The sequence below is a fragment of the Lepisma saccharinum genome, chromosome 1, assembly GCF_977018435.1.
Source record: "Lepisma saccharinum chromosome 1, izLepSacc3.1, whole genome shotgun sequence".
Classification (NCBI taxonomy): Eukaryota; Metazoa; Arthropoda; class Insecta; order Zygentoma; family Lepismatidae; genus Lepisma; species Lepisma saccharinum.
Window position 1 is genome coordinate 136,043,745 of NC_139229.1, and position 13,954 is coordinate 136,057,698.

Genomic DNA, 13,954 nt, shown 5'->3' on the forward strand with positions numbered 1-13,954 from the left:
AATTTGGCATAGATTATTTTACAGCAACATCAGTTCACTTACGAACTGTTCTCCTCGCAATGCACCTTCCCCCTGGAAATACTCATAAAAAAAAAGAAGTACACGAAATCGTCCCCAACAGAGTACGTTACTCTGCCACCTTTTATTGTTAGTTTTAGTTTATTTAGTTTAGTTTAGATACCCTTTCCGGTTGGTGATCGAACCTTAATTTAACAATAAATTTACACTAACCATACCAAGCAGTGTTCGAGACTGGGGCGTAAAGAGTGACCCTTTCTGTGGCTTAATTTAAGTTATAAAGAGAGGTTCTTATTATTACATAAGATGAATTATATTAAATTAGATTATAATTAGAAATTATATCACGAAAATTTCCCCCCTAATACGCCCGAATGTCAACCAACCTCTCTCAATCACGTAGCACACCTTGGACAGCATTTTACAGACTAAAATGGATCTAGCGTCTGAACTCGCCGCCAGTATAATCCTATGTGGGATCTGTATTGAGGGGGGGGGAGGGGGCGTGCTGTCCACTTGAGTTTTTGATTGTCCTTTCATCAATTGCACCGTATCACCATCCATCCTCATCTAAGCGATTAGCCACAAGTGGAAGAAAAGCGAAGTAAATTGAATCAACAACAACAGTATTTGAAACTGAACGCTGATCCTTAGGCGCCATATGGCTTAAACATAGTTGCCAAATTTGAAATTCTAGACAAAAAATTGGACTAGGTTCAATTGAAAGAAAGAAAAGAAAAATGCCATTGTGCGAAAGACATAAATGTTATTTCTCATTTTGGTAGCAAATTAGCGTTTGTAATTTATTACAAACCTAGCAGTAAGTAAACCACTTTTTTTTCTTCATAAAAGTTGCTTAAAATCTACTATTTTGATGTACGTTCATAAATGTATAATTTCGTTGTCAAAAAATTGTGGTTACATAATCGTGTTCCTACAACGTTTGGTAAATCCAATTTGTTGTATGAAAAATGGAACGTGAGTGGGAATTTACAATTGTGTTACCCTTTTTTAAAGTTATAAATTTGAGCTATTTTTCAATACTCTGCTACATATTTATCGAATAATTCGAAAACAAGTAACTGCTGTGGTTATGACTGCAGGAAAGACAACGAACGCATCTAAGTAGACCTCGGATTTTTAGGTTCTAAAAATAGGCTCTTGAAATCCTAAAGTAGGTCCGAAAACCCCTAAAATAGGCCCTTAAAATCTTAAATTAGGCTCGAAAAATCATGAAGTATGTTAAAAAAAAACACCTTAAAAGTTAAAATAGTTCAAAATTCCTGGAAAATGTTGATTAGGTATAGTCACCGGCAATGAAAATGGGACACCTATATCCTGAAATACTCACTATCTTGCATAACGTTATGTGTGTTGCCTAACCCTGCGGCGATCACAGAACTTACCATTGGAAATTGCTATTAAAATCCACTCTTTGCCGTATAGTTAGGCAAGAATCTTTTTTCATGTTATCTACAGTCAAACTCCTGAAAATAATCTTTCAACAAACACATAGTCAGTGGTGCAAACTTCGATGCTGAAATGTTCGTTTGCAAGGCGTGAATGCCACAAAGCACGGAAGTGACGCGAAAGTGAGCAAGACCACACAGATCAGACCACTTTGGATTGTACAGGTAACGCTTTGTTTAGAGCTTGGAAAAATCACCATGGACTTGGAGGAAGGGAAATCGACAGAGAGTACGTTTCAAACACGTCTGTCATTGAAATTTTTCGTGACCAAATAAGCAAATGCCTCTGTGTGACATAAAAATCCTGTAAAACCTTTAAAAATATATTAAAACTTTAAGAAAGGCTTGATCTAGGAGCATAAAGCTAAAATAGGTTCTAACAAGCGAAATAGTTTTTTAGGCACTATAAAACTTCATCAGTTGTTGCGTTTTTTTAAACGAAACGCTGACATAAGTATTATTTCTTACATCTTGTAATGGAAAAAAATAGGTTAAAACCTAAAATCCGAGGTCTACTAATAAGAAATTAGTGAACCACTGTCTGTCGAATGGACTTGCTGCCTGGTCTGGTCACCAGAAGTTCTGAATCTACTTGACGAAAGAAAAAAGCTGCTCCAAAAAGTGCTTCACGTAGGTCCTAAAGTGCGGCCAGCGTTATTCCCTGTCTCCAATAGCATAAGAGCGCGTGCAGATTGCAAGAATATGCATGTCTGATTGGCTGTTTCGCTTTCGAGCGCCTGCTGCAACCCTGCAAGTATCCCAATCACGTCTCCTGCTTCCCCCAGTGACTCAATATCCTAGGTGAAAGAAAGTGGGAGGGGAGGGCCTCACGCCGGAAACTACAACGACTGTGGTACATATAAATAAAAAAAAATTAAAAACACAGAATTTTGCAACTTGCAACCTCAATTTTGAACTCTGTTCTCCAGTTTCTATATTTTGTTTGTAGATGGCAGCACAAACTTATTTGAATTTACTTAATCATAAAATTCACAAACTGCCAGGGACTTGACCAGTAGGCTACGAGGTGGGTAAATATTGAACTTGTGATAACACGAATTTATATACATGTATATTTTTAATTAATTTGTTCCAACTGAACGATCTTTTTATGAATTCGTGTTGAATTCATAGCAAAGAAATAGAAAAAATTGAGAGAGAGAGAACTGTCGATTGTCGAATTGAATTGTCTCAATAGGCCAGTCAACAAGGGGTCCAATAAGAAAAAAAAATCCGGGGAAGCTGTAATATGTTAAGAACACTTTTACGAAGATAATAAAATTTGTTCCAGCTTTCTGGGATTTTTTTTCTTTTTAGTCCCCTTGTTGGCTGGCCTACAAGTCGAAGTCTTAGTTCCATGCTATACACGAACAGACAAAACGCGGTGGCCTGTTTGAGTGTTTTGTAGTAATTATGTTGTTGGAGGAAATTCGATAAGGAAAGCGCGAAAGGTGATATTCGTGGACTCGGCCCACACTGTGTAATTGTCTTTCAACAGGTTTCTTTGACTGCATGGTACCTAGAAAGGTCAAACTGCGTCACTCCAATTGCCCGTTTATCTCAATCTGTTCCATGTGTACTGTCATACTGACTGTTAATCTACTTATTTTCATTCGGGGTGGTTTTTCTCAAGGCGTCTCGCCTAGATTTTTATGGTAGACTGACTTAACTACCATCCAATCTTCAGTCAATGGTGACAAGGTGTGTTTTAACCCGTCTTTCCTGATTTTGAAATTATACGTTCACTCCACGATTTAAATTGTACGTACGCAGGTTTCCCCCACCTAAATCAAGTGTCTCGTCATTACACCCGGTAACGCATTAACATACACAAATATTCACTCGACGAGAATCTGGAAATGGACAATTCCAGATGAAATGACACTCACTTAGCATGCTGATACAGCCACGGTTAAATCCACCAGCTGTTCATTTACACCTGGTGCGCCCTCTGATGGCAAATTTCACAACCCGTGTCCGCTTAATGTACGAAAAGAAGAAATTGATATGCATCTTTCTCTACACACGTTTTACCTCATGATTATTTTCTTTGCTTGTTTTTTTATTTGCAGGAAAATGTCCACCTTATCACACACTGCATCTACACATTTGTCCGTTTTCCTGGCCAGGTATTCCTCTAAATGAGCTGTAAAGGGGGAGGGTTCACGCACGCTGGCACACGCACTGTCCAGTTTTGGAGCAAGGAGACGCCTTTACGCAAGGTACATAATAATTGCGGTGTATACATAATGATTTTACGCTCGCTACGTTCAAATTTGCTTATGGCGGCTTTGGCGTGTGTGAGAAGGGGGAGGAGGGGGGCAAGGTCTGGACTCGGGCAGGTCTTTTCCCCTTAATGTTAATCGGAGGGAGATTGCCGACTGTGGCAGAGCAATTACTGGATCAAAGTTTGTTGACGTCAAGTGGCAGACTTTACGGGAGCGTGACGAGCATGCTTTTCGAACCGGCCGGTAGAGGAAAAAGCCTTTTTTTTCCTCTTTGGGGAGGTGAGGATTACTTAGATGCGGTTTTGAACTTGTTTGACAGGACGCTTTGGAGCTTAAACATGGGAGGATTGTTCTTTTTTTGATTGGTTGATAAATTTATGTCGCCTCCATCTACCATAAGATTAACATAAATTACGGGACCGTAGGTAAGGTTGTGATGGAAATTCTTCGAACTCGGTAGCCCGGGCTTCGGAGCTCCAAATCGTAGAGGGTTACAAAGTGGGGAGTTCATACAATGGTAAGGATATTGATTAGAACATGTGAAATATTTCCACAGTGTTGAGCGAGCAGAAGGAGAACTGAATATGGTTTCGATGTGCAGATGTTGTGAGTGGACCATCTTAAAGAGTACAGCTTTTTTCCCATTAGTGACGGAACTATCTATCAAACCGATTCATGGATCTAACATCTTTTAAGCTGGTTTTGGCCATGAATTTGTCTTTTTTTGGAATACACATAATTGTTTTACAATCCTCACATCTTTTTTCCATTTTTCTAAATAAGAGTAGCCCTATATTAAGACAAAAATATAAGCTTTCCCTTTTACAAAGTAATAAACTATATCCTAGTGAATCATCTGCAGTCAACATCAACCTTGTCAAATTTGTTATAATCCGGACCCAGCCACATTCACATCGCTTTTTATTGGAAATTCTAATTTTCCATAAGTAACCATGGTCAGGGTAAAACGTATTTTCGTCGTCGCAATGATATGAAACTGTCAACAATATTTCCCTTGCCTTTCTCAACACATGTACACAGGACTAGGCTTATGACCAGGGGTCGAAAAATCTCGGTCGCCAGGTCGCCATGGCAACTAAAAATTTCAGCCTGGCGACTGTGATCTTTTGCTCTAACATGTACGACATTTTGATGATTCTAAGTTCAAATTGCAATACATCGTAAGTTAGCAAATTTTTTTTTTTTTATCAACGTTGTGAACATTCCATAGAGTCAGTAACAATTTCTTACCCTTTGTCCCCCAACACCCCATTTCCTGCTTTCTCAAATAATTTAGCGATGTTTTGAATACCGTGATACTCAGCATCTTATACAGAGTGTTTCAAAAACCGCACAATCCAAACTTTGGAAATGTATATCATGAAAACCGTAAGATATATTTACACCGGGTTTTCTGCATTATAAAGCCTCATCCATTGATATATTTTTCAACGCTTAAAATTATCAGTTCACTCCGTACAGAAAATTATATAAATTAATAACTGACGGAAAGCAACATTCAAATTTTTCCAGAAATGAACTTCTGAGTAAGAAAAATATGTAAGAAATTATCGAAGGGTCATAATTAGACATTTGATGACTGATGCCATGTCAGTCTGTCATTTGCGTATTGGTCATGTGCTACATTTGATGAATTTTTGACTGGCGATTTTATGGGTAAGTGAAAAGTGCCATTTTTGGGACGTATCTCCGTATATGGCAACACTAGCAGGTCAAAATATTGCCAACAGTCGCATGCAACATGTGTATGGTTATGTATTGGTTATACATTTACGTGAAAAATCGTAAATCAAGATTTTGTGCCGGAATTGAATTCTAGACTGCCGTGTGCATTGCTGAAGAGTATTTTACTACTCATTCCTACGCTCATGTGCAAGAGGTTTTCCAATAAAAATGCCCTGCTTCTGCTGTACCTCACAAAGCAACTGTGTCGAAACCAGTCAAACACCAACAAATGATCCCACAAATTGTTTAAGATTTGGTATTTTTTGTTGAAAATCAGTTCTCAGATGTTTTCAGCAAATTAACAATGTTTTTTTTTAAAAATAATGTAATTGCTTTTATTTAGTTAAAGGCTAACATAAATTTATGAACCCAGTGATAGCCTACAAAATTAGTTTAGTGCAGATAACGCTGTGTAAATATCTTACGATTTTCATGATATACATTTTCACTTTGGGAACCACTGCCTTACGAGAATTGGCAACATTGAAAGGACATGCGGTGGCCATGCGAGGAAGATAAGCTCCTACTTTGTTTCCAAGTTTATGTACAGCTTTAACTGTCAATTGATGCATCGAAAGTGCATCAACTTTGATTTGATGCATTTTGTGCGCACCAGAGCAGACTACAGCGTAAATCATTACAAGGAGAAGATGTGGAATTCATTACTTCAGATTGCAGATCCACCTCACAGTACCATATTCAGTTCCAGTGGTAAAAGCGGTGATGTAAATATTGAGAGAGTAAAAGTGATTGCTTGTTGGGAACGGGCCAAAAACTACCAACGCAATCTCGTCATTGTCACATGCTTGTTTTCGCGCGCGCGTGTGTGGTCTTCTCGTTGTCCAAGGGCCAGAGAGGTCTCGGACGATGCACCGTTGCATATTATGGACAGCACGCATGGATGCAGAATGCGCGATTAGACATTTCTCTGTCTTGATGGAGAGGCTACCCTGGAACTGCCCAGGTGGCTACGATTTAGTTTTCGCAGACTCCGTTACTTTCGAGCATTTAGCGAAGACGTTGACGGATTTCGGAAGGTGGTGGGTGCGTGGATCAAGTGGCTATGGCCTAATTGTTAGACACGCGCACATACGTTGAGAGATATTTATAGTGACCTGATGCCTCGCTTGGCTTCTATATACCCAACCACTACACTGCAAAAAAGTTGAGTGAGGAAATGGCCTAAGACCTTCAGTTTCTGTTGCCATCCCACTGTTGATACAAAATAACTATTTCAGTTTATGAAGTATTAATAGCTATTATGCTGCTAACCGTAATTAATGTAAATTTTAATGTTGGGTTGAGTTGGTGTTTTAAGTCCACTTTGTGCACAGTAAGGCTAATCGGGACTGGACCTACAGTTTAATGGGATTCGAACCACTATGTGACTCCACCGGGTATCAAACCCGGGACTCCTTGATTACAAGGCGACAACGATACCACTGCGCCATCGGGGAGGACTGACATTTTAATGATCCATTAAAAATATTATATAGTAGGCCTATATGGCGCACACAACTGCAATTCAAAATCATTATCTATCTTTATCCAAGATATTCAAACTTCAGTTTTTCTTTCATGTGTGTCCAAATGCTGTACTATACATACTCATATGATCATAAATATGTGTGCCTGTATCTAATATTCTAAGCGGTTACAGACGCCATGTATACTTTGCATTCTAACCACGCCATAGGCGACGACATGAATGCGCATGCCCTTACGATATATTCTGTTGCGTAACAGGCATATCGTTAAATTTTAACTGTATAATATTGTAAATTTTATAACTTCTACCATTATAATCCTGCCCACGTACTGTTCGAGACATAAGTGAATATTTGGAATATTCAGGTCGTACATTGTGGTTGTCTAAGATGCTTCTTAACATCTTTGTTCCACCTATGCGTCACCTATGAATAATGTTATAATTTGCTTCTGGAAGAATGGCATAGTATGCTTAGGAAGTTTATTTGATCCCTAATTGGCTCAACTTTTCCAGAAAAGAGAATGTCCACGCTAATAGATGGTCAAATAAAGCGCTGACGTATAACCCACTAATCCATCTACAATACAAAGTGAACTGGATGTAAGTGGAGACCTTTGCGGTAGACACTCAAATGTCGACCTGTCTTCCACATATAGTTAGTACATCGAGGCCATGGAGCCTGGACGCGCAGCCTATGTAATATTTTGTGGGTTTTCGTGTTATTCTCATATATGATATAAACGAGACAAATCCGAGATTGCCAAATCTCGTCTCGTCTTTATCGAACACTGACGTAACAGAGGGGTAATTAAAAAAAAGGCACCATTCGATCAAAAATTGTTTACACTTCAGTGACTGCCTTTTCGTCGACATTAATAGTTCCTAATTCTAACAGTGGGTGTACCCTTGGAAACAGAACTCTGGAATCAACAAGTACTATTATGTTGTGTAGTGAAAGTGCACTTTCCCCCAATACCGGTTGGTTGCGACGGTTAACAGGGCCCGGGCGACTCCAGGATGGCTAGTGGGTGGCGACGACCAAAAAGTACCGGGGTTCTATGGCAAGTAGCGCACTGGCAGTCGAAAATTGAGCGAAAAATCTGAAATAGTGTTCTGGTACATAACTCTGTGTTGTTGTTGTTGTTGTTTTTTCTGTTGCAAAAATGGAGAGAGACACGGGACTATTTATTGAAATCAGAAAACAACAACCCATTTTCGACATTACCAGTGAGGAAGGAATACAGTAATAGAAACTTTAAAAGAAAAGATCTAAGAGAAAGTCGTAGAGAAAATCATGTTCCAGCACAGGCATAGTATAAAATTGTCATAATCACGAGGATATTAACCGCCGTGGACCCAGTTTTAAAGTAATTTAGCTACAACTGTCACGTCATTTCCAAATTGGCTTCGCGACCTGGCCCCCTCATTAAAAAAAAGTATCGTATAAAAATCTTTGATTCACCAGGCGAGATTTTTACATACTACCCCAACCAGTACACGGCAATTGATGATGATATTGTTTGATGCAGGGCAATTTAACCGCAAATTTGCATAACTTTTACACAATCTTTACACTGCGTTGGCGTCAAACATGTAATTTTACAATTTCGCCATTTCCCCCTGCTGCAGACACTGCAAGCATTACCACGCGAGTGATGAATGGGCTACGACCGACTATAAAACAAGTCGCATTCGAATTTTATACTCCCATTGTATAAAGTTTCTGACGTGCAATACCATAATTCTTCTCCAAATCTTATTAACACTCGGGTAACGTTATTGCGTATAATATCTTCATCGTGGCCGTGCCAGACCAGAAAGTAACCTCGTATATATGTCCGACAGCACCTTGCAATTTTTTTTTTTTTAAGTGTTTGCGAAGTGTCAACTCTGTTTTTTATTGATGTACGTTTTTGCAAATTAGAACAGCACTAGTTTGCTATGTGGAATCGATTATTTTTACACGACTATATTATACATTTGCATTCGAGAATGACGCTCATTTCAGTGTTCGTTATGACTTCATGTTTGTCATGTTGAAAGGGTTATGCCTGACTTAGAATGAGGCACGACTTGGTTTCTTCTCAGATTCTGAAATTCAAGGTTGTTGGTAAAAATAATTTATGTAGCATTTGCATAATAAAGATATAACGTGTATTTATTGCAGTAAAGCGTTCATAGAAACATTTTCCTCCTTTACTGTGCTCCACATGGATTTTTTTTTTATTTTCCTCTTCGAATGTGTTCCACATGGATTTAATATTATCGTGGGTTCGCAGGGATGTGTATAATTAATGCTGGCCTGCGTGGCGGATTGGTCAGTGTAACCCGCTGCGAATCTTCAGATTCCAGGTTCGAACCCTCGTCCATTTTATCAGTTCATGGTTCATGCTCATCGTCTTAATTAACCTAGGGCTTCCCCGATGCCACAGTGGGGCCTCCCCGGTGGCGCAGTGGTAGCGTCGTCGCCTTGTAATCAAGGGGTCCCGGGTTCGATACCCGGTGGAGGCACAAGTGGTTCGGATCCCACTTTAAACTGTAGGTCCAGTCCCAATTAGCCTTACTGTGCATAAATCAACAACCAACCAACCGATGCCACAGTGGTAGCGTCGTTGCCTTGTAATCAAGGGGTCCCGGGTTCGATACCCGGAGGAGACACTTAATGGTTCGGATTCCACTTTAAACTGTAGGTCCGGTCCCGATTAACCTTACTGTGCATAAAGTGGACTTAAAACAGCAAATCAATCAATCAATCAATCTTAATTAACCTAAAAACTAGAAAGATTTAGTCAAATGAGCAGAACAGAAATGTATTTAGTAAGACGTTTTATCGATTGAGATGTAATTGAAGCTACTTGAGAAAAAAACACTCATGTGGTAAAGGGTTTTTGTTTGGTTTGTTTTTGATGGATTGAATTATGTTACTTTACGTCGCTTATTTGCCACTTTTTGCTAATCGCAACGACGAGGATGAGTGATGGATCATATGATGAAAATGATGAAAGAACAGTCATGAAGAATGTCCATGCGGGGTGTCGAACCCGGGACTCCTGACGCCGTAGCGCTCTGTGCAAACCACTCCGTCGCGGAGGTCCGTCTGGATTTGTATTTATTTTTAGGAGTAGTTACATTGCTGACGGAGAGGTCAGGACCCAAAATGTGTCAATTGACACAAAATTGTGCACAATTATTTTGTCTCCGGTTAACATTTAAGTGTGTCTGTCGGGTGCGTCAAAATACACAGACAAATACATCAAAGGGTATTTTTATCAGCTGCTATTCCGTATGATGCATCATTTGAGGTCAGACGAAGTGCATCAGCTTTTATATGATGCATTTCCAGTTCTCTGTGTGCTTGGGACACGTGACCAAGATCTCCAGTGATGAACAGATTCTCTCGGACTATCGACCAGGTGAGTTCTGGAAAGGTTTTGAGAGGAGTGACGTTAGCTCTCCAAAGCTCGGAAATCTTTCCAGAACTCACCTGGTCGATAGCCCAAGATAATTTTTTCATCAATCGTCTCCAGGAAAGCTTTTAGATTTATTTAAAATAGTATCCATCGGTTTCAAATGTTTTACAGGTATTTACTCTGAAGAAATTTTCCAGAGTAGCAATTCCAATATGTGTGAACATTAATGTTTACCGTAAAAGAAACTCCAAATTCAATGAGAGAGACAAATACATCTTCTTCATTGAGCAGTGACATCGACAGGGAATTTCCATCGAGTGGGCTGGATGGAATTTATTGGAGGTGGGTTGTATTTCTGTGGTCGTGGCTGCCAAGATTCTCCCTTTATTCCTGTTTCCCCTTTCTTCTTCTTTCTTTCTCTCTCTTTGCTTCTGTTTTTCTTTTCCCTCCTTTTTTCTTCCGCTGTTACTGTATTTGCTTCTCTCCTTGTCTTTTCCTGTGCTCTTGTTTCTTTATTTTTCTACCACTTTTTATTTCTTTACTTCCGTCTCACTCTTTCTCTCTTCTTTTTCCCATGTGTGTGGTTCTTTCTCTGCTTCGAACGATTGGGAAAATTTCGTAAGTAGCCTATTTGGGTGGTCGAGGAGGGCGGGTAAAGGTTGGCATTTTAAGAAAGAACCCAAATGTCAAATGTCAACCTCTCATCCCTGGACTGACGAGGCGCTGGCGTCTGGACTCGAAGCCAGTACAATCCTCTGTCGGGCCTATGTTCTGTCCTGTTCAGGTGTGTTTGTGATTGACCTTTCACCCTTTTCATCTTATCACCATTCATTCTCATCTTCGCGATCAGCCAAAAGTGCCAGAAAAGCGAAATAAAATAAGGCCATTTCACTTTTACCCACAGCATCTGGTGATGTTAAGCTTGAGAAATCTTGCCCACGCATCTGTCTACGTACAGTAGTAAGATCTTGTGTAAAATTATCTTCAAAACTTATATTATTCTTTTATATCACCCCATCACAGGATTGTGCACACGTAACTAGCCAATATCCACAATACAGACCTTCCCGATGGCTGTCTCCAGTCACCGGTGAGCACATTTCACAGTGGTTCGGATGACACGCACCTTCTGCCTTTAGGGCTTTATGTTAGTCTTGTTTTAACCCTTTTATCGGACTTCTCAAAGGCTTCTAAGGATTAGTAGGACCAAGCCCTTGCGAGGTCTGTGGTGTAGGATTTATTTTTAATTATCACCTATGTAGGTTTGAAATTAAAGATCATTAAGACCTTTCACTCGAAGATTTATTTAAACTTCTGATGTTATACAAACACTTTTTCAAACAGACAATTCACCCGGTATAACTTGTAGGCCTAAACCTATTAGTTATACCGAAGTTTATAACCCTGGTCTTTTGATGATGCAGGAGAACACCTTATTCAGAGTTGGGTTTGTAGAATATCCGCCAAAAATGGAGTACAAGTACACCAGCCAATCCGAAGATTGAAGCAAGATATTCCCCAACGTCCCCTGAACCATCAACCTTTCGGCAACCAGGAGAATGTCCCGTAGACTTACAAAAATCTAGCTCTTTTATATCATATTGTTGTTTACAATTTACCATGGTTATTACATAGTTGTTTAATATTTCCATAGTTTCATCATTTTCCCCTGATTTAAGTTCAACAATTCATTACATTAACAATAACACATTTTTAAAAAAAAGATTCCAACATAGATTAATATAATACAGATTGAATAGTTTAGTGCCTGAAAAAGCATGTTTTGACAGGGGCGACACATAGCGTTCCCCCAGAAAGAAAAACAAAAATAAATACAAGTTAACATTATTTAATTTTTGTTTTTTAAACATCTCAACGCAAACAACTGTCAAATTAGTCTTTAACTCAGAATACTTGAATCTTTTCCAAGGTTGTGAATACAGGTAGGTATAATGACCGCTATGGTTTCCATAATTTCAGTAGTTCCGATTTTCTCTCAGGAGTGCAATTTATCTTTTTTAAATTTTGGAAATTTTCCTTTCCTGAATCTTCTTGAGTCCACGGGTTTAGCAATTCCGCGGCATTGTTTCTGATCTCTTTTACTATAAATGGTCCGGTAAAACATTCGAAAAATTTGGAAATGACATTATCTTTAGCGGAACTTAGCTTGTGTGACTTTTTTAGCACCAAGTCCCCTTTAAGTAGCTCGTAGGCCCTAGGATTGCTCTTTTGTAGTCTTTGATCCTTTCTTCGAAGATTATTAGACTGAGCATGGAAAAGTTTATCCTTCCACGGTAGTTCGTGAAAACCATCGTTTTGTGGCCAATTTATTTGTTTCAAAATACTAATCTGCACTGGTTTATTGTAGAAAAGCTCTAAGGGAGCATACCCAGTTTCTCCTGACACAGAGCAGTTCAATATCCAACAGATTTTCGATATAAATTTGTGCCAATCCTGATGCGAATTATGACAAAAGGTCCTAATCAACCTAACTATCTCCTGATTCGTTCTTTCCACAATGTTGCCCGCAGGGTGATAAGGAGTGGTGTGAACTGCTACAAGTGAGTGTTTTTTTGCAAACTCATACCATTTCTTCGAGGTGAATTGACTTCCTCGATCTGACAGTATATACTCCGGCTTAGGACAATGAAGTAAGTATCCGCTTTCTAATTTATTTATTATCTCCCCGGTGCTAGCTGTACGTAGTGGATATGCCATCATGAACCTACTCCCGACATCTATCATAGTGAGCAGATAGTAATAGTAAGATGATTTTGGTAGTTTTCCGATCAAATCAATGGATAAGACTTCATGAGGCTTTCGATTTGTGGTGGTTAATTTTTGTTTGGATAGGCCTTTCTTATCAGGTTTGTTTTTAGAACAAGTTAAGCATTCTCGTATATACTGGGCTATTTCCATTTTCATGTTTTCCCAAAAGAATCTATCTTTTATTTTCTTGTAAGTTTTGTTGAAACCAAAATGTCCAGTATCGTCATGCTCGGACCTTAGTACTTCTCCTTTTAGTTGTGCAGGCACTACTAATCTTTTAAACTTTCGTCCACTTTTTCCTTGGAAGAACAGTAAGTCGTAATGTAAGTTATACTTGGTTGAGTTTCCATCACCACTTCGGACCTCCTCCAGCTTAAGCTTACAAAATGGATCTTCCCGTTGTTCCCTTTTCCATTTGTCTAGTTCTAGTTCCTCCAAAGGTTTTATAAGATTCCATACGTTATAAGTCTGGCTCTCTCGAGTTAGTTCGGTAGGCTGATCTTCAGGAACAGGATATCGGCTAAGAACATCTGCTATCCCATTGTTTTGCCCCTGGATGTAGATTATCTCATATTCATATTGTTGTAATTTTAAAGCCCATCGTGTTAATCGAGCATTCCAGTTTCTACTGTTCTCCAGCCATACCAGATTTTTGTGGTCAGAATAGATCCTAAACTTTGTGCCGTAAAGGTATACTTTAAAATGTTCAATCCCAAATATAATGGCTAGGCATTCTATCTCTTGTGTTGTGTAATTTTTCTCAGCTGGTTTTAACTTTCTGCTGGCATATTGAATTATACTAATTTCTTCTAAATTTCCCTTTTG

The 13,954-nt window shown here is 39.1% G+C and overlaps 1 protein-coding gene across 1 annotated transcript in view; it reads left to right on the top strand.

Moving 5' to 3' along the window:
• ush (Zinc finger protein ush) overlaps positions 1–13,954 on the top strand; it is a 427,102-nt gene that overhangs the window by 16,564 nt on the left and 396,584 nt on the right. The window lies entirely within an intron of this gene.